Source organism: Triticum aestivum, chromosome 6B, assembly GCF_018294505.1.
Source record: "Triticum aestivum cultivar Chinese Spring chromosome 6B, IWGSC CS RefSeq v2.1, whole genome shotgun sequence".
Classification (NCBI taxonomy): domain Eukaryota; kingdom Viridiplantae; phylum Streptophyta; class Magnoliopsida; order Poales; family Poaceae; genus Triticum; species Triticum aestivum.
In genome coordinates, this window is record NC_057810.1 from 222,100,456 (window position 1) to 222,123,529 (window position 23,074).

Below are 23,074 nucleotides of genomic sequence, written 5' to 3' on the forward strand. Positions count from 1 at the left end.
TCTTCTTGGACCGCAGGGCAACCTTGGACGACATAGTTCAGAAGCACATTGAGCTCACCGCCAACGCCGCTGCTCCTCACACGTCGGTTGGTGACTCGACGCCTAGGGCGTGTGAATGTCATTGATGGATCCATATATATTTTTATCTTTTCGTCAAATCCATGTAGTAGTATATGGTACTACTAGTAATTATCTTACCTTTTGCATCAACTTCATAATTTTCGTACGTACTCCATGCATGAATTGCACCAGAACCAAACTTCTCATTACTCTAGGGAAAATTGTTATTTCTATCTATCAGTCGCGCCATGGAGCAAAACCAAAATTTTCAAGTTACAAGTTCGAAAGGAAAAGCCTACCGTGTTCGCGTCTCACCCCCACACGGTTGGTCCGACACACCGCTCAAGGGGGAATGCATGTGGTGTTGCATTTTCACTTACAATTGGGACCGCAGTTGAGAAAACCGACTATCGGCAAACCCCCACCCCGCCCACCGCACGATGGCTGAGAAAACAGGAGGGAGAAGAGTTGGCTATAGCACGGACTCCAAGAAAATTGGTGTTCTATGGGACTCTTGTGGGTGGCGTATGCCATACTGCTAGACGTGAATGCTAGTTATGGCCCATGCCACCCCACTATATCGAGCCTATATCGAGGTGCTGGTGCTGGTTACGTAGAACAAATTTCCTGGAGTCCGTGCTCAACCCTCCTCTATCTCTCTTCTCAGCCAGCCAGCAGACACGCGGAGCCCATCATTATTACGGTCCCACATGTCAGTGAAAACGCAAGAGGACCCACTGAACTTGCACATCTTTCACCTCGACGTGCTGGTGATGAAAAACAAATCCAATAAAGATCTTTGATGGCCGCTTTTGGAGTTACTCAAGAGTAGCAAGATTTTATTTACAGTTTAACCCAAGATGCACATCATGTGGCTTCAACTACCAGTCTATTTTCTTGCATGACACGACCTGGATGCTGGATGTCCCACGTGTCAGCAAAAGGAGGAAGAACCCGACCAAATCTTCGGTTGTGCTCTCGGATTAGACAAGTTGTGCTAACTTAAAATTTTATTGTGTAGAATGGATGCAAGTTTTGGTATTGGGAAGAAGAGAAGAAGAGTACATCAATATATTGATAGAGCGCAATTTAGTTGTAGATGTTCTAGCACTTTTAGCTAGCATAGAGGATAGAGATGAGACTAGTGCACTTGTTGATAGAATAGAGGCTAGACATGAGACTAGATGCGAGGAAGCAACATCTACTTCTTTACACTCGAATAAGAAAGAAGCACGCAAGATCGAGCCTCCGCAGATCAACAATGAATGCATCAAGAAGGCACCAATCCAACTTACAGGAGCAGTTATGGAAGTTGGATATCTTCTAAAATGTATTCTTGTGGTTCTTGTTTTCTTTGGTCTTGCTTTTCTAGTCAAAATTATCATTGGAGTTTGTGCAAAACGGAGGTCCGTTTGGGGTTGTGCGTTGGAGTTGGCCTTACAAGTGGGACCGCAGTTGAGGAAACCGACTATCGGCAAACCCCCACCTCGCCCGCCGCGCGATTGCTCTAGCGACGAGGTTGAAGAGATTGCTCTAGCGTGGACTCCAAGAAATATGGTGTCAGATGGAAGTCGTGCTAGTGGCGTGTGCCGTACTCCAGGACATGAATGCTTGTTCTGGCCCATGCGACCATACTACTCCTACTACTTATATAGTAGTAGTATCGAGGATTCGAGGTGCTGGTTACGTACAGTGAACACATTAACATATGGCCCACCTCACACTGTGGCCAAATTTCCTGGAGTCTATGCTAGGTTAAAAAGTGTTCTTTGTGAGGGTGGGTGGCTGGTCTCAAGTTTAAAACTTGTTGTATTACGTATACGCAGACATAGAGATAGCGCAGTAGTTCTGAAAGTTTTAACCCAAACATCAGAATGCAATTTCTACTAGACTCATCCGAGGACCTAGGATGATGGGATTCGCAGCTACAGTAAAAACACCCGCCCAACATGCGAAGCATGTGAAGCTAGTACAAATAGTGTACTACTATTGTTGATTGGCCTCATCTGATAACATGTTGCAATGCACGTACAATTATGTATTCAGAAAATATTTTTTTGCCTCGTCGTAGCTCTCACTCAGAGAAGCGATTCGAAAGCCATTCATACATTTAGTAAGTTTATCACAAGCATATCACTTTATTAGATACAACGGGTCATCAACCCACATTGACAACGAGGATACATTATAAATACGAAAGTTTTCATCACACAACAAATAACAAGCAATGAAATGAACTTCAACTCAACCAACCCTCGGGGTTGGAAATGCTTGCTTTGAACCACAAGTGATTCTCTAGGAAGGGCCATCCATTGTCGATCTTGAGACCAACGCGAGACTGATCATCCAGGCTGAAGCGGCCTACTATATCATTACCAGGGTAGAGAACCACCAAAATGTCTGAGGTATAGATATAGTTGCTTCTCATAAATGGTAGTAACATTGTGTCAACACCAGTTGGATCGCCTTTCAGCATCATTGTATAGTTCTATCCAAGGAAGAGCGAGTTTTCTCCAAGACTATCAATCATGTACCAGGGAGAAGGTGTTGGCGCTAGCACACTAGTATCTATCCCGAATACCATGCAATGGGTGTTGGAATAGGTCCGGAGAGTGCGACCATGGGAGACAACACCTGCTTCCTTAGTAGTAACATCAGTAGTGGCCTGTATACAGACAAGAAGGGGTGATCCATCGGAATAAGTTGCCAGCCGCCACTGAGTATATGGGCGCTGCCTTTCCTCATGCTCGTGATCATCACCATCGTCATCTCTCCCTTGGTTATAAAAATTTTCAAGTATAGGTGGTGGAATGTTCACATGACCTTGGAAACACAAGAAGGTTAATTAGTAAAAGGAAACTTGCTAACCCGCATGCATGTGGATGAAACAATTATAATTATGGTGGAAGACAAACATACCGAAACTACGAGGATCCCATGCTAAAACAGTGCCATGAGTGTTGGAAGCAAACACAAGACCCTCGTATTGAATTGCATCACAGTACTCATTCGTGTACCGAAACTAATTTTGAGAAATATCCATTCAGTCGAACCACGAAGGACGGCAACAAGTTTGTCGAAGATAGCAACAACTACATAGTTCTTGTAATTCAGAGAGCGGTTGGGAACTCAACAAATTGCTATCTTCCATAGAAGACAGTCACCGTGATCGTATTTGAACGTGCATAGAATACCGGTGTGCTCAACCTCTGGGCAGTCTGCAGAGATTTTTGGAAGTGGAACCCGATGATGAGTGTACACATTCACAAGTTCCCACTCGCAGTTGTACCCAATATAAACAACCCAATCTCCATTTGCGCCTGCCCAAGCCTTGCCCTCAAGCGATGGCATCTTAACATCATACGTATCATTATCAAGCGGCATCAACTTGCACGAGGCGAGGCCTCCGTCGTCCCAGCGCCAGTCATTAGGGTCACGGCGAAGAAGATAGGGGAGATCAAACCGCTCCTTGATCCTTGGGTTCCTTGTAATGATGTTATTAGTTGAGTCGAGAATGGTCTTGAACGAACCTGCCATGCTAGCCGAGGTGATGACGTCACACCGATCAATGAGTTCCTCCACCATGTCATCTTTCATATCGGGGCAAGAATAATGGGGTCGTTTCCGGCCTGTTCCCTCCATGGAGAAGACGATCGAACAATGGCAGAAGGAAGGGTGAAGGAAAATGGAGGAGGGAGGAAGAGCGTGCGACAACAGTTCCAAATCGAGAGGGAAAGGCGAAGAGTCGGTGGACGGTTGCCACTTTGCCACGGTACACGAAGAGGCGCCCCGGCTTACACGTCCGTTCAAAAATACTAGTAGAAAAGGACTCGCCGTCGTCTCACTGATATGTTGGAATGGGAGCACATGTCAACGAAACATGGTGTGTAATTTCTTGTGCACTAATGGCGTGCCGTTCAGTTTTGAAGCACGACTAACTGGCACTGTATGCAGAGAAAATATAAACTACTCTACCACTATACCACCTCTAGTACTAGTAGTATAAAAAAGATATATACGCTGGAGCTTCAGCGCTTTCTTTCTAAGGGCTGCCTACTTGCTTCTCACATAATCACCCTCTCTCCAGATCTAAAAAAGACGGCCTCTCTCTCCCTCCTCACCGGTGGTCATAGATCCGCCGGGGAAGAAAAGGACATGCAGCGTTGACGCACTCGTCATCGGCGAGCGAGGTCACGCACTGACGACAATGCCGTCCTCTCAGACCTGGCCCCCGTGCGGGATGGCCTCCATCCCCAAGCTCGCTGCCATAGTGTGTGCGGAGGACGATGACCACAAGCGAAGCCACTTCCTGCCGACCCTCAGGTACGCTACCTCTTTTCGAACCATACCCTTGTTCTATTGCCCCATCTGCCACGTTGTTGCATGTGGATCTTTTTCCACTCCACCATCTCCCCAATTTGCTATCCTCTACTCTGCTGGTCACACAGATGAAAACCTTAATTTGCACTATTAAAAGAAACCCTACTTCATGCAGACTAATACATGTCTGAGTTGAATAAGGAAAGGAAGGGAGACTGTACTGTCCAAGAGAGTAGGCATCGAACCCGCATCTAGGTTGAAAAGGGGAAAATCAGTAGCTAAGGAACGAGTCTCGTGTCTCTTGGTTGAAGAAGGGTAGAAATGCATGACAACACAATAGAGAATGACCAAGTCGATTGGTTTATTGTCCTCACATAGGAAAAAGGTGGCTAAAGAGAACAAAAATGGGACGTAATCCACATATGCCGCATGGATATTTGTTTCTCTGGGCAACCATACCTCCCTCACCACTCTGCGTCCATGGAGGTACATCGTACTGGTGCGCCCACTGCCCGAATAGGCCTCCCATGCTCTTATTGCCACTTTTTTGCTATTAGTATAACGCCAGCAGTCAAGTCAAGCAATGCTACTGCTAAAGTGAAGCCACATTTAACTAATGCCACACTCAGTCTAATGGCACCGATTTAAGCAATGCCTTTTAATGTCACTGGATTATTTCGGGGTTAGCTGTTGATTGTGGATGTATTAAAGATTTTTCATCTAAGGCATTCTAATGTTGTTGCACAGCCAGTATACCAACAATGAAACTTGTTACTACCTTCAGATTTTTGCACTGTTAATGCTTATAGATTACATACCTCACTTTCATGAGATAAGTTAATTTTTTGTACAGTGTCACCAAAATGCCAAGGCGCTGATGTCATTTTATTTTGGTTAAACTGCACAAAAAATTATGAAGACAAGAGGAAAGGTCAAGAGTGGGCACCTCCTCCTCCGGCTGTTCTCTTGATTCATTCGATCAATTTTTTATGTTTGATCGATTATCAAGATTGGGATAGCAATTTTTAAGGTCCCCACGAGTTCGAAATGATATTTACCTTGGAGGTACATGGTTTGCAATTTTTTTATACTGTCATTAGTTAATAATGCTAGTTACCTTCAGACTTTTGTATTTGGTTTAATGCTCATGCACAACTAGTATACCAATGCTGAAACTTGTTACCTTTACATTTTGTATTGTTAATTCTTATAGAAATCTTCCAGTGCTAGAGTTTATTGAAATCTGTTAGTAAAACCATTGTACTGTACCCTGTAATAAAATAACTACTCTACTGTTGCACTAGCCACTGGATTAGTGTATATTTGTAGTATTCGAATGGTGTTGCATTAGCGTATGGACATAAATAAAGTGTGGCAAGCTTTCCCAGATATGTGCTCAAGAAAACTACTACCTGTTTTTCTAAATACTAGACGTTTGGGTACTTTAAATTGAACCACGAAAACGTCTTATATTAAGGAACAGAGGGTGTAGAGTTCACTCAAATTATCCCGGTAAAGCTAGTCACACCTTTGTTAAAATTAATGTTCATTATGTTATCGAAGGAGGTCTGTATGTTTGTCTCTAATGCCTGTCGACTACATACCTGACATCATGATGTAATGTTAAGTCATTTCCTTTTGTACAGTGTCACTGAATTGTCAAGGCGGTGATGGCATTTTATTTTAGTTGAACTGCACAAAATATGCTTAAAAGAAGAGGAAAGGTCAGGAGTCGATCATTCTTTCAAAAAGAACTATATATGCCTTTCTGACATCAGCCGTTGTTGCCTTTATTTATTCCTTCAAACAGGTGGTTAGAAACAGTCTTGCTACCTTTTCCATTAAGAAATTGGAATGCTTATATTTGTGAGTCTATGCTTCAACTAGTGTCATTTTTACAGTAATCACACTTTCAATATCTATGCAAACAGGGATGCTCGATTTTAGTGGAACTGCACAAAAAGTCCAACTGGTTCAACATTAGGAGCATGTTTTCTTCCAAACCTTTATATCCAATTGGTGGCACTATGAGCTGTTCATTACGAAGGTACATGGTTTGCTACTATCTTGCTACTCTTTTTGTACTGTCATTAGATAGTAATACTAGTGGTTTGCATGTGAATTTATTGGCAGGGTGGACCTACATTGGAGGTGCAGGACAGGATTCAATGATTGGATGCTCAATTTCGGTTGTATCGATTTCACCTCTTCCATCACTGCGAACATGGATATCCTTGGTCTGATGAAGAATAGGCGCTATATTTCTGCTCTGAACCAGCAAATCAATTCAGTATGAAATTGTCCAGGGCAAAACATAACTGTATCAAATTGTCCAGTGCAGAACATGACAGATGCTAAGCGGAAGAGACATGTTTAAACCGAAAATACAAGGTGTGGTATATGTTTACTAGCTGCTTGATATTTGTGCAGACAGAGATGTCTGCCCGTTGCTATTTGGCAAACAAACAAAGTGACCGCAATTTTGGTTGAACTGCACAAGAGAATAGTATAGTCACTGCATGCAGTGCCATTTGAAAATAGACACAGAAAGATTGGATAGTCACTTCATGGACTGCAGAAAAGTAGTACTGTACTATTTATTGGCCAACACTAGGTTCTTCATTGCTTTGGTCTGATTATACAATGGGCATCATTTTGCCTAAGTTAAAGTTTGTATTCCGAAAATAGTCTCGTCGTGTGATCGAGAGAAGACCAAATCATATTGCAGTGGATGTTCCTCCATCATGTGTGGTTCATTCTCATGGTTCCAGCTGTTGGTGAAACCACTTACGTTTGCAAGAGGAATTGTAGACTTCACAAACAAATTTGTCTTTCAGTCTGTACTGAATGTTGGCCAAGAGAAGCATCCATGTTAGTAGGAAGAACATATGTTATTTTCTAGATCTTTGCTTTTGGAGCTACATATTTGCATATGATCTGTGAATCATTGAGATGCATTAACATGTTGATCTTATGTATTGGAATGGTACTAGTTGGTTTTAGTTGCGATGCAAGATCCGAAGTGGCCGATCTTTGCTTTTGGAGCTACATATTTGTATATGATCTGTGAATCATTGAGATGCATTAACAGTTACTTATTTCTGTTTGCTCAGTGTTTACAAGTTACTGATCGATCACTAGCTAGCCTACTAATGCGCTCCTGGCAGTTTTATTTGCGACGCAAGATCCGAAGTGGTAGTTTTTTGAATAAGATGCCTACCTCTGAAGAAGCTGACAAGCTACACTATCTGACCTACTTGATCCTACACGGATAAATAGCGGATCACGCACGTACTACCTCCTTTCCGGTTTGCAGGGCTCAATTCAAGAAATGACCTACTCGATCCTACACGAATAAATAGCGGATCACGCACGTACTAGTACATCCTTTCCAGTTTGCAGGGCTTAATTCAAACCTCTCACCAACCAAGGTACTCCCTCCGTCCGGGTTTATTAGTCCCGTGAGCAAACAGGCAAGACGAAGGCATGGCAATAATTAACTGCATGCAGAAGTTGAAGCCTTATAAATTCTAGCGATTTAAGTGGCTGCATGCGTGCCCTCGGCTGCGACTCGTTGCATGCTGCTCCACGTACTGGCTGTGAGCGATTCTGAGTGCCTGCATGCAGCCGGCCGTAATTAAGGAAGCTAACTGATGCGAAAAAAGATGCGATTTAATTTTTGTGGGCTTTTTAAATCCGTGGAATCATTATTGACAAGGAGGGAGATGATTCTAGTGCACTTGTTTGACCGTCATGCCGACGTGCGACCCAGATGGGATGGGACGGCATAGTCATAATTTCAGTTTCTCTAGTTTTCCACAGCAAGCTGGCGCGCTAAGCCATAACTGCTTATGCATTGAATTCCGATGACCGTCACGCTACCTTCCACCTATAAGTACTGTTTCCCGGCCTTCTCCGGTGGCACCGTGACCCAACTTGCCATATCCTGATAAGCCCCCACCAGCCTGACGTTGCTCGCCACTTATCCTCACCCTCGCCACGTCCGCCATGCCCCCGCCCGTCCGCGGTAGGCGAGGCCGGAGGCGGTCACCACCGAAACTAGTGTTCGGTTTTTGAACGGAAGGCAGACAGAGGGAGGAGGCATTCTATCTGTCTTTAGATGGCAATGCGGATATCGAGGACTTGTTGAAGCATGATCACCTAGCGGAGGAGCAAGAGTTGTTGGAGAGCGACCGCCTGGCGAAGGAGCAGTGTATCGCCGATTTGCGCCGCCAACGAGACATGGGGCAGCAGCGCACCGATGCTCTGAGTCGCGAGCAGAGAGCCCACAACTGGGCCGACTACGTGGAGGCCGGCGCTTGGTAAATAACCCTGGAGGCCGTCAGGAACGCACGTGTTCGCGACACCAATTTTTACTACCAGCTCATCAAGTGGGTTTCCCGCTTAGAAGTCGAAGCTTCGGTGGACCACGCCGGCATGGAAAGGGCCAAAGCGCACGACCAACGCGCCCTATCGCACCTCTGGCAAGTCCGAGGTGAGGCGGAGGACGCCGGTGCCGGCGTTTAGCGTGTACCGCAGATGGCGGCCGGCATCGTCTAGTTAGCTAAGAGTAAGTCAGTACTTGTATGCTAGTAGAGTATTAGTGGGAGTAGATAGTTAACTCGGCTATGATGGTTGTCAACGTGGAATGTTCAGTACTCTATATGTGGATCAGACCTGTTACTTTGCTCTGAATGTTGAACTTTCCATTTGAACATACAGAATGGGTTGTTATTTTTTTAAATGGGTTGTATTTGTCCTCCACGGGTTTAGAGGCTGACTTGTGGGCCTACCAAGTTGACGAGTACACAATCAGGAGATGATTGTACGTGGAGAGGATGACAGCAGGGACCGGCCAAGGTCATGGCAGTACGCAAGCAAGTGCCTCTTTATTTCAAGCCAATAAAAAAATAGCTCCTCCTAATGGATTTCTGACATCTGGGTCCCATGCCATTGTCAACGTAGTCAATAAATGAGAGAATTGCACAACGAGCGGCTGACACCAGGGACCCAGCAGCTCGCCCAGTTATTTTTGTTTTAGGTTAATTTGATAAATGCCACTCCAAATTTGGTGTTTCCGAGAAATGCCACTGCAATTTCCAAACTTTGAAAAATGCCATTTCATGCCATTTCCAGTGGCATTTTTCGAAGTCTCGAGTGGCATTTTTCAAAGTTTGCAAATTGCAGTGGTGTTTTTCAAAGTTTGCAAAAATTGCAGTGGCATTTTTCAAAGTTTGGAAATTGTGGTGGCATTTTTATGAATCGCCATAATTGGAGTGGCATTTATCTAATTTGTTTTTGAGACGGAAGTAGGGTGTCAACTGGGCTGTGCGGGAAACTCTGGCCTGTCTAGACAGCCTTTTCTTTTGTGTTTACCACAGACCAGCCCAGTAGTTTTTTTCTTTCTGAAAATAGCTAGCCCAGTTTTTTTGTGATTTGTCAAGTAAGTCGCTTTGTCAGGCCTGTTGGGCTACAAATCTTTCAAGACGAGGAGAGCTTCATTCGGCTGGCCGAGAAAATGGCCTATCAGTAATGAGAAATGGGTTGTACATTTTTAAAACAAATCAAACCGGTAATTAGTTTCAAATATCTTTTTTTTATTTAGGGATTTTAAATTGCATTGATTTTTATGCATGGACAATTTATTGGATTTTATATTGATATACATTTATTTTTAAAATCAGTCTGAATGTGACTCGAAATTTTGGGATTAAAAACAGTTTAGACCGCACCGACATATGCAAAATTTCTTATAATTTTTTAACCGTGGCCACAATATGGGTTGTAATGCTAACAAAAAGAATATGGGCTCCAAAAAAACCATAAGAATTAGCAAATGGGCTGTAAGTTATTAGAAATAATGGCAGATGGCCTATTTGCTGTTTTCCTCAGATTTGAGGCTTTCCTAAAAAAAAGGTTGACGCACAAGCACTGACTGTTGGATGTCCATCCAACGGCCGTCGTGCTTCTTCAATCTCTGCTCTTCCTGCTCCAACCGCTCAAACAAGCGCTGGCGGGACTGCATGCTCCCTCCATCCCGCGGTCAGCTATGCTGCCGCGCAGGCCTCACTGCCCCACCATACTCCCATCGCTGGCTAGCCATCCCTCTAGTCACCCACACCTATTGTTATTCTCTGGCGATGGCAGATGAACCAGTAAACCCTTGTACAGTCGTACTCCCCTCCACATGGGAAACAACTACCGTATCTTCCCTGGCTCCGTGTTGGTCCCTTCCTAGGCCTCGCCATCGTCCACCGCCCTGGTGCTCTCAGCGTGGCATGGTCAACATGGTCAATGACCGACATGCATCTGAAGTGGACTGTACGTGGAGAGGCTGACAGCTGGGTCCACGGCCGCGCGCAAGGAAATGCCTCCTTATTACGTGCAAAATAATGATTTCTCCACCTGACATCTGGGACCCACCAAAACGGCCTCTGTCTTTCACGAAAAACCGTTACCGCCGCTGACAGATCGGACCCACCACCTATATCTACGCACGCAAGGAAGTGCCTCCTTATTATGCACAAAAAAATCAATACTCCCCTTGCTAGCTGGGACCCAGTATAGTGGGCCTACTAAGTTGACGGGGACGGAGGGATTTGTCAACTTAGTCAATATGCACGATTCTAACTCTAGTGACCGTACGATGTCCATACAATTGTCGTAGTGCTTCTTCAACCTCTGGTCTTCTTGCTCCATCCGCCCAAAGCAGCACCGGTCGTGCTGCCTGCTCCTGCCTCCCGTGGCCGGCTGTGCTATCGCGGAGGCCTCACTGCCCCCATACTACTCCCACCACTGGCCAGGTCATCCCTCCACTCCACTCACCCACACCCCCTGTTATTCTGTCGAGATGGCAGCGCAGCCGAACCAGTGAACCCTCGTACTCCTCTCCGTGTGGGCATCCACTGCCGCGTCTTCCCCGGCTCCGCATTGTCCCCTTCCTAGGCCTCACCGTCGTCCACTGCCATGGTGCTCTCGGCGCGGCGTGGTCAATGTGGTCAACGACTGACTTCCATCGGAAGAGTACTGTACGTGGAGAGGCTGACAGTTGGGTCCACGGCAGCCGCAAGGAAGTGCCTCCTTATTAGGTGGAAAATAATTATTCCTCCACCTGATAGCAGGGACCCACCAGACGGGCCACCAGTATTTTGCGAAAAAAATGTTTCCTCCTTGACTGCTGGGACCCACCGGACGGGCCACCGTATTTTGTGAAAAAAATGTTCCCCTCGTTGTCAGCTCGAAGCCAACGGAGGTGCCTCCTTATTACGCAAAAAAAATTAATATTCCCCCTGCTAGCTGGGACCCACCTTGGTGGGAGGCTGACTTGTGGGCCTACTAAGTTGACTGGGACAGAGGCCTTTGCCAACTTTAGTCAATATGAACGATTCTATCTCTATTGACCGTATGATGTCCATCCAACAGCCGTAGTGCTTCTTCAACCTTTGGTCTTCTTGCTCCAGCCGCCCAAAGCAGCACCGGTCGTGCCGCATTCTCCTGCCTCCCGTGGCCGGCTATGATGCCGCAGAGGCCTCACCACCCCCTACTACTCCCACCGCTGGCGAGACCATCCCTCTACTCACCCACACCCCCTGTTATTCTGCGGCGACGGCAGCCTCACACCGCAGCCAAACCAGTGAACCCTCATACTCCTCTATGCGTGGGCATCAACTTCCGCGTCTTCCCCAGCTCCACATCGTCCCCTTCCTAGGCCTCGCCGTCGTCCACTGCCCTGGAGCTCTCGGTGCGGCGTGGTCAACGTGTTCAAGGAACGACTTCCATCGGACGTGGACTGTACGTGGAGAAGCTAACAGCTGGGTCCCCGGCCGCAGCAAGGAAGTGCCTCCTTATTACGTGGAAAATAATGATTCCTCCACCTGACAGCAGGGACCCACCGGACGGGCCACCGTATTTTGCGAAAAAAACGTTTCCCCCTGACTGCTGGGACCCACCAGCTACATCTTCGCACGCAAGGAAGTGTGTCCATATTATGGGAAAAAATGATTAGCCCCCTGACTGCTGGGACCCACCACCTACATCTTCGCATGCCAGGAAGTGCGTCCGGGCAAAAAAAAATGATTCGCCCCCCTAACTGCTGGGACCCATCAGCTACATCTTCGCACGCAAGGAAGTGTGTCCGAGCAAAAAAACTGATTCACGCCCCTGACTGCTGGGACCTACTGATAACCCACAAGGGTAGGGGATCTATCGTAGTCCTTTTGATAAGTAAGAGTGTCGAACCCAACGAGGGCAGAAGGAAATGATAAGCGGTTCTCGGTAAGGTTTTCTCTGCAAGCACTGAAATTGTGGGTAATGGATAGTTTTGTGATAAGATAAACTATAACGAGTAACAAGCAATGAAAGTAAATAAAGTGCAGCAAGGTGGCCCAATCCTTTTTGTAGCAAAGGATAAGCCTAGACAATTTCTTATAATGAGAAAGGAGCTCCCGAGGAGACATGGGAATTATCGTCAAGCTAGTTTTCATCACGCTCATACGATTCACGTTCGGTACTTTGATAATTTGATATGTGGGTGGACCAGTGCTTGGGTACTGCCCTTACTTGGACAAGCATCCCACTTATGATTAACCCCTATTGCAAGCATCCGCAACTAGAAAAGAATTATTAAGGTAAACCTAACCACACCATTAAACATATGGATCCAAATCAGCCCCTTACGAAGCAACACATAAACTAGGGTTTAAGCTTCTGTCACTCTAGCAACCCATCATCTACTTATTACTTCCCAATGCCTTCCTCTAGGCCCAAATAATGGTGAAGTGTCATGTAGTTGACGTTCACATAACACCACTAGAGGAAAGACAACATACATCTCATCAAAATATCGAACGAATACCAAATTCACATGACTACTAATAGCAAGACTTCACCCATGTCCCCAGGAACAAATGTAACTACTCACAAAGCATATTCATGTTCATAATCAGAGGAGTAATAATATGCATTAAGGATTTGAACATATGATCTTACACCAAGTAAACCAATTAGCATCAACTACAAGGAGTAATCAACACTACTAGCAACCCACGGGTACCAATTTGTGGTTTGGATACAAGATTGGATACAAGAGATGAACTAGGGTTTTGAGAGGAGATGGTGCTGGTGAAGATGTTGGTGGAGATTGACCCCTCCCGATGAGAGGATCGTTGGTGCTGACGATGGTGATGATTTACCCCTTCCGGAGGGAAGTGTCCCTGTAGCGACCCGACCTCAAACGGTCAAGTCTCTGTGCTTAACTGTCATCCCTGGATCGGTATGCTGACACACACACTACTCGAGGATTTATAACAGAGGTAAATCACATGTATAAAGTAACGTAAATACTATTACCTCAATCCAAATAGCGGAAGTAACAAGATTGTGGATTCCCATCAACACCAACGGCAAAGTTGAGTGTAGAAATCGTAACCCTAATGTATCACTTACTCGTCTTAAGATCCCGCAACATGAGATGTTGCAGCCACAAAGGGTCAGTACATTGAATGTACTGGCAAATTCACGCCATAGAGAAATGATGAATAAAGGCTATCACTACATGCATGTTTGGCTGGTGGAGGCTCTATGGTTATAATGTTTTGCGAAAAGCCAAGTTTTCCCTACTACAAAGGAATACATTTTATTTAACTATCATGGTGGTTGTTAAACATTGAGAATGGTTGACAGCATTCTCAATCCCAATTAAGTAACATCATCATTAAACCCAACAAAATTAATTAAAGTAACATGATGAGATTCACATGATAATCCAAGTACTAGATACTCAAAACGTCCATAACCGGGGACACGGCTAATCATGATTAGTTTATACACTCTATAGAGGTTTGCGCACTTTTCCCCACACGACTCGATCTCCTCCGTTGGTTTTCTCGCACTACAAGGTGTTTGAGAAACGGATGACCGAGACATAGTCTTTCAGAAGCGCTAGCACCTTACGATGGGTAGACCTGTACACCTACTTTCCCCTACATCTGCTAGTCTACCACTGTAAGAGTTCGCACGACTTAGTCAACTATGCTAGAGCCCATAATAGCATGTGGCTGCACACGGAAGTTTCTAGCATGAATAATCTTATGATCCCTTTGAGCCTGGGTGGCGGTCCAGAAGAAAAGTAGGCAATCCTGGAATACCCAGGTACCTCAATCCACCCAGATGTGTGTTAATGTTGCCACCTTAAGTTGAACCATTAAGTAAACAATCTCACATCTCTCATGAATACTCTCAAACCCAATCCACGTCTACGAGCATAGCATAGCAATATAAGAAACGTAATAGTAACTCCCAAAGTTTGAATGCAGGGCATTAGGTTCCTACCTCATCAACTACTTCCCAATACCCACATATTATCAAGCCTACTCTTGCAATGTTTGAGGGTTGAAACTAATGCATAAAACCGGGTATTAAAAGGGATATGATCAAAGTGTGAACTTGCCTTGTACTGTTGATGAAGATGATTTGCACTCATAACTCGGGATAGATCTACTTGTCACACTCCGGTCAATCTATCGTAGCAAGCAATAGTAACCACACATAAGCAATCACTCAAAAAGAATCAAAGGATGAACTCGGAAAATTTTGGAAACATGCAATTAACTCTTGTAACAGAAAACAATTTCTGAGAGTACCAAAATTGGGTGTATTTGGCCTTATCAGAAAGTTTAGGTCAAGAGATTTAATTTGCAAAAAGAATCAAATAAATCGGAGTTATAAAACTCAAGTTATGATCAAACGAAGTTCAAATACAAAACTGCTTGAAATTCAAATTTTACACCTTCAAAAAAATATTTAAGTTGTTTCGTTGGATTTGGACTAACGAGTAAAAAGTTGTGAGCGTTTGAAAACTAGGGGCTAATCTGTAAATATATTCACGGATAGGTCCCTGTCATAAATAAACTGAAAAAGAAAATACTTAATAATGAACGCTCACTGCTGAACCCTAAACTATGAACACGTTCGCTCCACAGGCTTAGACCACGAACGTTTGCTAAATAGAGGATACCGGTTAAAAAAAACTAACCTAGATCTAATCCAGGCCGTAGAAGGAGAAACGGACGGCCGGGGTAGCTCGGGGGCGTACCTCAGTGGTGGAGGTCAACGTCGCTGGAGAAGACGGTGGCGGCGACGGCTTTGAGAGGGCGGCGACTCCGGTGGTCCTCCGGCTTGGCCGTGGGTTCGGGAAGAAACAGCGCGACGCGATGGTGACGATGGTGGTGGCGGCAGCGGTCGGGGGCGACGGAGTGGAGCGGGCGGCGGTGGCTGGATCTCGCCGGAGCGGCGGCTTCCGCGAGCGCGGCGAGAGGTGCGGCCGCGGCACGAAAAAGAGAGAGAGGGGGTCGGGGCTGAGGGATTTATAGGAGGGGGGGCGACGGTGGCGTGGAGGAGGGGCCAAGGCGGCAGGGTGGCCGGGTCGGTCACGGTGGCGTGGCGGCGTGCGGGCGGCGGACCCCCGATGGAGCTCAGGGACGGGCGCTCGCGCGGCTGGGCTGGCTGGGCCGGCCCACTCGGGAGAAGTTCCTTTTTTTGAAAAAGATTTTTCCAGAAAACAAAAATAATAACAACAAAATAAAATAAATAATATATACAGGCATATAATATATCAAAATTTTCAAAAAATTATTTCCTACAACATGAACATTATTCTAACTTCAAAAAAATATACAAAAATTCAAATAAATCAAACAATGGTACTCCTCCAATAAAATCCAATAAAAATCATTTTGAAAATACCAAAATGACTTCAAATTTATTTCTCTCCATTTTTCTATTGTAGGGAATCATTTTACCCTAATTTCCATATATTTTATTTTTGGAGAAAAATAATTTGAATAAAACCCAATTAACTCCCAATTGAAAATAATTTCAAAAGGACTTTAAATTGGATTTCTTTTAAACTCCCAACTCATATTTCATATGTTTTGAAGAAGTCATTTTATCTTCTCTTATGAAAATCATTGAGTTGCATGAAGTTTATGAATTGGAAATAATTTCAAATGTAATTCAAATATTTTCACCACCCCTTGTCATTTAAATAAATGGAAGAAGTCATGTCATCTTCTCTCTAGGGTTTTGTGATGAAATGAATTTGCATTCATGGAGATCATAAATGAAAAATGAAAGTTTGGGAAAGTCCTTTTGTTCCCTCTCATTTAACTTTCATAAAGTTTCGAATTTCACTCAATTTCACTCAAGCAATGAAACAATCATTCAAAACTATCTATTTGTTTATAACATTCCAAAATTTAGAATTTTGGGATGTTACAAACCTACCACAATTAAAATTAATCTCGTCCTCGAGATTCGGAGAGGCTAGCAAGAAATAGGTTAGGGTAGGGGGGTCTTCAAAATCCATCGATCGTCTCTGGAGGTCTGGGGTGCTACCACCCTTAAAAACACGGTTATGGTTCTAGCAAAACTCATATAGTCCATCCTTTTGTTGACAAGGTCGGTCTTCTCAGATCTTTCAGGATAATTTCCTTCTCTGGGCTCTTTCGGTAGTGGCATGACCTTTTTCCTTAATTACCGTGTCCATTTATCTTGGTAAGGTTATTCCATGACTGGGCCTTCTTAGCTGACGGGTCTGGTGCCAATACTAAACAAATATCGATATCTCATGGTGGTCAACAATTTATGGTTTCTCCTGCAGGAAACGGGTCTGGACTTCATTCTCACCACATGACATACGTTTGGCAACAATTGCCTTGTACAAGGGATAAATACTTATACCATTCTAAGGTTTAAACAAGGTATTGATCGTCGTCTCTCTACTATAGGTAAGTTACTCAGATTTACCATCCCATATAGCAAGGCGAATAATAAGAGTAAGTCGGTATGGTGATCAATCCATCCTGCACCCAAATCATTATCTTGTATATGGTTTAGCGAATCTCACATTCTAACACTCGATCATCCTCACAAGCATTGCAGACTTTATCCTGTCAATGAACCAAGTTCGGATAAATCCATTGATTCTGCAAGCCAAACAAACATCTATCGTTCCTTCACAACTCTCAGGTTTTGCATAAATTCCTATAAGATCGTCTGCCAACAAAATTGTAACTTCTTCTTTAGGGTTTTTCCTTCAGCAAGACTGTGCTTGATTCTTGGCAGGTCTTGGGGCCTATGGGTTATGGCCCATCTCATCACTTGTAAAGCTTGAACTCATCATCGGGGCAACTGATCATTATTCCAACATTCAGCTTCCTAGCATTCTTAAATGCATCCAATGATACTGTATCCAGCTTCCTTCTGTTGTATTACACTAAGACGTGATTACTCAAACTCATCATGGAGTTACAATTGCTCCATATTTCCAACATCGTACCTCCTTTATATCCCATAATACTTCTTTCCTTCATGCTCTTGGGGTATCCAACATATCGAGATAAAACTCATGCTTGTTTAGTCCAAAATCCACTCCGTGGAATATCATTATCCTTTCCAGGGGTCAAATCTCCTCACAGGGTACTACCACCCTTAAAATGCTCCAATCTCATCCATAGACCATATTTGTCATATCCTAGAAAATGGTCAAAATCTTTCTTCATAGAGTAACAACTCATAAAAATCCAAATCATTAACAACGATGATAACTTTATTGATTCTCCAATTACTACAATCTCCTGTATTTCCATTACATGCCTCAACTCAACATCTCAATACATAAGAGATGTTCTCACTACTACTACTACATTTCTTTTGTTGCTAACTCAACTATTTAGCACAAGTCTCCTTCTTCTTGGAATAATCCCTGGCAAAGTGCCTTGCTTCATTACAACGAAAACATATCACTTCTAACAAGTCTCGAAGTTTCCTTATGATTACATAGCCTCCTTGGGTCCTCGACTTCCTTTTTGGGCAACTTCTGAAGTAGTGCCCTGACTCCTTGCACCTAAAACAGGTGATATGACTCAGGTCCTTCCTGGTATACAATCTATTTCTCTTCCTGGATTTTTCTATGCCAATTAGGGCTTCTATTTCCTGTGGGTCATACTCTACTTCCTATGTCGGGAATTCTACTAGATCCCCATTCAGACAATCCTGAGAGATGTGTCCTTCTTCTCCACATGAATAACATGACTTGGTGCAGGGTTTAACTAGGTTTTCTTCGGGTGTGTCCTCCACCTCTTCCTTCATCACAGGTTCTTCTAAAGTTTCCATGAGGGCTCCTTTCATTACTTCTTTCTTCTGCTGGATGGTTCGTTGTACCATGGGGTAAATGGGACACTTAGCAGGGTAGTGGGTAGTTTCTTCACACGAGAAACAAGTAATCTGCCTAGTTGGCCATTCTTCAGCTTGGTGACTTCCTTCACAATGAGGGCATCCTTCATTGTGTTCCTCATGGGTGTGCCCTATTTCTCCACAAATATTGCATGCACAAGGCTTCTTCATATAATTTTCAGAAGGCTTTAATTTCTGGGGCACAAGCCGAGACTTTAGCAGGGTCAACTTAAATTCCTTCCAAGTGGTTACTCCTTATCATCCATTGGTGGTTTGGTACATCCCCCACCAAGTTGCAGCACCTCTTTCAAAGCACTGAAGGGCATGCTGGGTCATATCCTTTCCTTCTATAGGGTTATTCTTCAAGTGATCATCCATGTTCTGAATCCATCGGTTCGTCTCCAATTGACTCATCGGTCTAGATAATATGAGCTCATCTCCATTTATTCTCTATTGGGTCCAAGGGTTTGGGGTGGAATAAGAGAGATCGAGAGGGATGCACACAATACAAATGAAAGTTTTGAAACGGCAGAATTTATTGTGGCTGTCGAAAAAACAACAAAAAAATGACAGCTCACAATTGTCGCATCTAACGTAAGTATATAGCAGGGGTTTGGTCTTCTGAAGGACAATAAATCTTCAAGGTCATCAAACTCTTCAAGTCTTGCGCATGTCTCTGATGGCTTCTTCCAATCATGCTTGTCCTTCTCAAGTTCTTTTGCCAAATCATCTCTGTTGACGCGAAGTCTCTCATGACATCCTTTAATATTTCTGGGGTTGCATTCCAAACTTCTGGGTTTCAACATCCTTGGCATGAACCATGGTCCTAATGTCCTCCAGTTCCTGACAAATCTCCGGTATCTTGAGGTTTTGTTCCTCCAGTTTGGCTACTTCAGCTTCTGGTTCCTGAGTTCTTCACGAATTGCCTCCTTGTCAAATAGGACTTCCTAAAGTCCATCCTAAATTCCTTGATGTAATACTCTGGATCCTGGCGATACAACAGCTAATGTTAAAACTGCATCCTTTGCTGATGGGTGCTCCATCAGCTTTCTACCATCTAATACTTTTGAAGGAATGCATGCTTAACTCAACACGGTAATAATAGCATAAGAGAGCGATAACATCTTGGATATCCATATTTCTGCCCTGGTCATTGACATGAACTTTTATTCCATAGTTGATATCTCCTGCCTTAGGGTATTCTTGACAAAACTTTGAGTTCTAATGCTCCATGTTCAGGTCTTTCTCCGATACACCTTGATCTCGGGTATTGACAGCTTCCATAGTCTGTCAAGTTCCATAAGTGTAGCCTTCCTTGGTCATACCAAATCTGGAAATTCTTCATATTCTCCTAGTCTTCGGAGTCTTCACCGTTGTAGTTTCCATCATTGTAATGCACGGTAAAAATCCTCTTTATTCCAAAGTAGACTTAGTTGTCTGATATCTTGTACTCCTTGGAGTGGTCTCATCATCTGAATCTTCATGTGGCCGAAAGGGGAAAGGGGTTGTCTAGCTAAAAGGGAATATTTGAATAAGCTCAGTAGAGAAGAGAGGTAAGAGATCCTTTTGAAAATAAAGTAGTAGAGAAAAGCTTTCCTATGGGCTTGCCAATTTCTAGGGTCACGTCCTACAGTCAACATGTGCTCTGATGCCATCTTGTAGCGACCCGACCTCAAACGGTCAAGTCTCTGTGCTTAAGTGTCATCCCTGGATCGTTATGCTGACACACACAGTACTTGAGGATTTATAACAGAGGTAAATCACATGTATAAATTAACGTAAATACTATTACCTCAATTCAAATAGCGGAAGTAACAAGGTTATGGATTCCCATCAACACCAACGGCAAAGTTGAGTGTAGAAATTGTAACCCTAACGTATCACTTACTCGTCTTAAGATCCTGCAACATGAGACGTTGCAGCCACAAAGGGTCAGTACATTGAATGTACTGGCAAATTCACACCATAGAGCAATGATGAATAAAGGCTATCACTACGTGCATGTTTGGCTGGTGGAGGCTCTATGGTTATAATGTTTTGCGAAAAGCCAATTTTTCCCTACTACAAAGGAATAAATTTTATTTAACTATCATGGTGGTTGTTAAACATTGAGAATGGTTGACAGCATTCTCAATCCCAATTAAGTAACATCATCATTAAACCCAACAAAGTTAATTAAAGTAACATGATGAGATTCAAATGATAATCCAAGTACTAGATACTCAAAACGTCCATAATCGGGACACGGCTAATCATGATTAGTGTATACACTCTGCAGAGGTTTGCGCACTTTTCCCCACACGACTCGATCTCCTCCGTTGGTTTTCTCGCACTACAAGGTGTTTGAGAAACGGATGACCGAGACATAGTCTTTCAGAAGCGCTAGCACATTACGATGGGTAGACCTGTACACCTACTTTCCCCTACATCTGCTAGTCTACCACTGTAAGAGCTCGCACGACTTAGTCAACTATGCTAGAGCCCATAATAGCATGTGGCTGCACACGGAAGTTTCTAGCATGAATAATCCTATGATCCCTTTGAGCCTGGGTGGCAGTCGAAAAGAAAAACAGGCAATCCTGGAATACCCAGGTACGTCAATCCACCCAGATGTGTGTTAAAGTTGCCACCTTAAGTTGAACCATTAAGTAAACAATCTCACATCTCTCATGAATACTCTCAAACTCAATCCACGTCTACGAGCATAGCATAGCAGTATAAGCAACATAATAGTAACTCCCAAGGTTTGAATGCAGGGTAATAGGTTCCTACCTCATCAACTACTTCCCAATACCCACATGTTATCAATCCTACTCTTGCAATGTTTGAGGGTTGAAACTAATGCATAAAACTGGGTATGAAAAGGGATATGATCAAAGTGTGAACTTGCCTTGTACTGTTGATGAAGATGATTTGCTTTCATAACTCGGGATAGATCTACTCGTCACACTCCGGTCAATCTATCGTAGCAAGCAATAGTAACCACACATAAGCAATCACTCAAAAAGAATCGAAGAAAAGAACTCGGAAAATTTCGGAAATAGGCAATTAACTCTTGTAACAGAAAACAATTTCCGAAAGTACCAAAATTGGGTGTATTTGGCCTTATCAGAAAGTTTAGGTTAAGAGCTTTAATTTGCAAAAAGAATCAAATAAATCGGAGTTATAAAACTCAAGTTATGATCAAACGAAGTTCAAATACAAAACTGCTTGAAATTCAAATTTTAAACTTTCAAAAACATACTTAAGTTGTTTTACTGGACAGAGGGAATCATAACGAAGAAGTGGGCGTTGGTTTCATTGGATTTGGACTAACGAGTAAAAAGTTGTGAGCGTTTGAAAACCAGGGGCTAATCTGTAAATAATTATATTCACGGATAGGTCCCTGTCATAAATAAACTAAAAAAGAAAATACTCAATAATGAACGTTCACTGCTGAACCCTAAACTATGAACGTGTTCCCTCTAGAGGCTTAGACCACGAACGTTTGCTAAATAGAGGATACCGGTTCGGAAAAAAAACTAACCTAGATCTAATCCAGGCCGTAGAAGGAGAAACGGACGGTCGGGGTAGCTCCGGGGCGTACCGCGGCGGTGGAGGTCGACGTTGCCAGAGAAGATGGCGGCGGCAGCATCAGCTTTGAGCGGGCGGCGACTCCGGTGGTCCTCCAGCGTGGCCGTGGGGTCGGGAAGAAATGGCGCGACGCGACGGTGACGATGGTGGTGGCGGCAGCGGTCGGGGGCGACGAAGTGGAGCAGGCGGCGGTGGCTGGATCTTGCCGGAGCGGCGGCTTTCGCGAGCGATGTGAGAGGTGCGGTGGCGGCGCAAAAAAGAGAGAGAGGGGGTCGGGGCTGAGGGATTTATAGGAGGGGGGCGACGGTGGCGTGGAGGAGGGGCCAAGGCGGCGGGGTGGCCGGGTCGGTCACGGCGGCGCGGCGGCGTGCGGGCGGCAGACTCCCGCTAGAGCTCGGGGACGGGCGCTCGCGCCGCTGGGCTGGCTGGGCCTGGCCTGGCTCGGCTGGGCCGGCCCAGTCGGAAGAAGTTCCTTTTTTTGAAAAGATTTTTCGAGACAACAAAAATAATAACAACAAAATAAAATAAGTAACATATATAGGCATATAATATATCAAAATTTTCACAAAATTATTTCCTACAACATGAACATTATTCTAACTTAAAAAAAATCTACGAAAATTCAAATAAATCAGGCAATGCTACTGCTCTAATAAAATCCAATAAAAATCATTTTGAAAATACCAAAATGACTTCAAATTTATTTCTCTCCATTTTTCTATTGTAGGGAATCATTTTACCCTAATTTCCATATATTTTATTTTTGGAGAAAAATAATTTGAATAAAACCCAATTAACTCCCAATTGAAAATAATGTCAAAAGGACTTTAAATTGGATTTTTTATAAACTCCCAACTCATATTTCATATGTTTTGAAGAAGTCATTTTA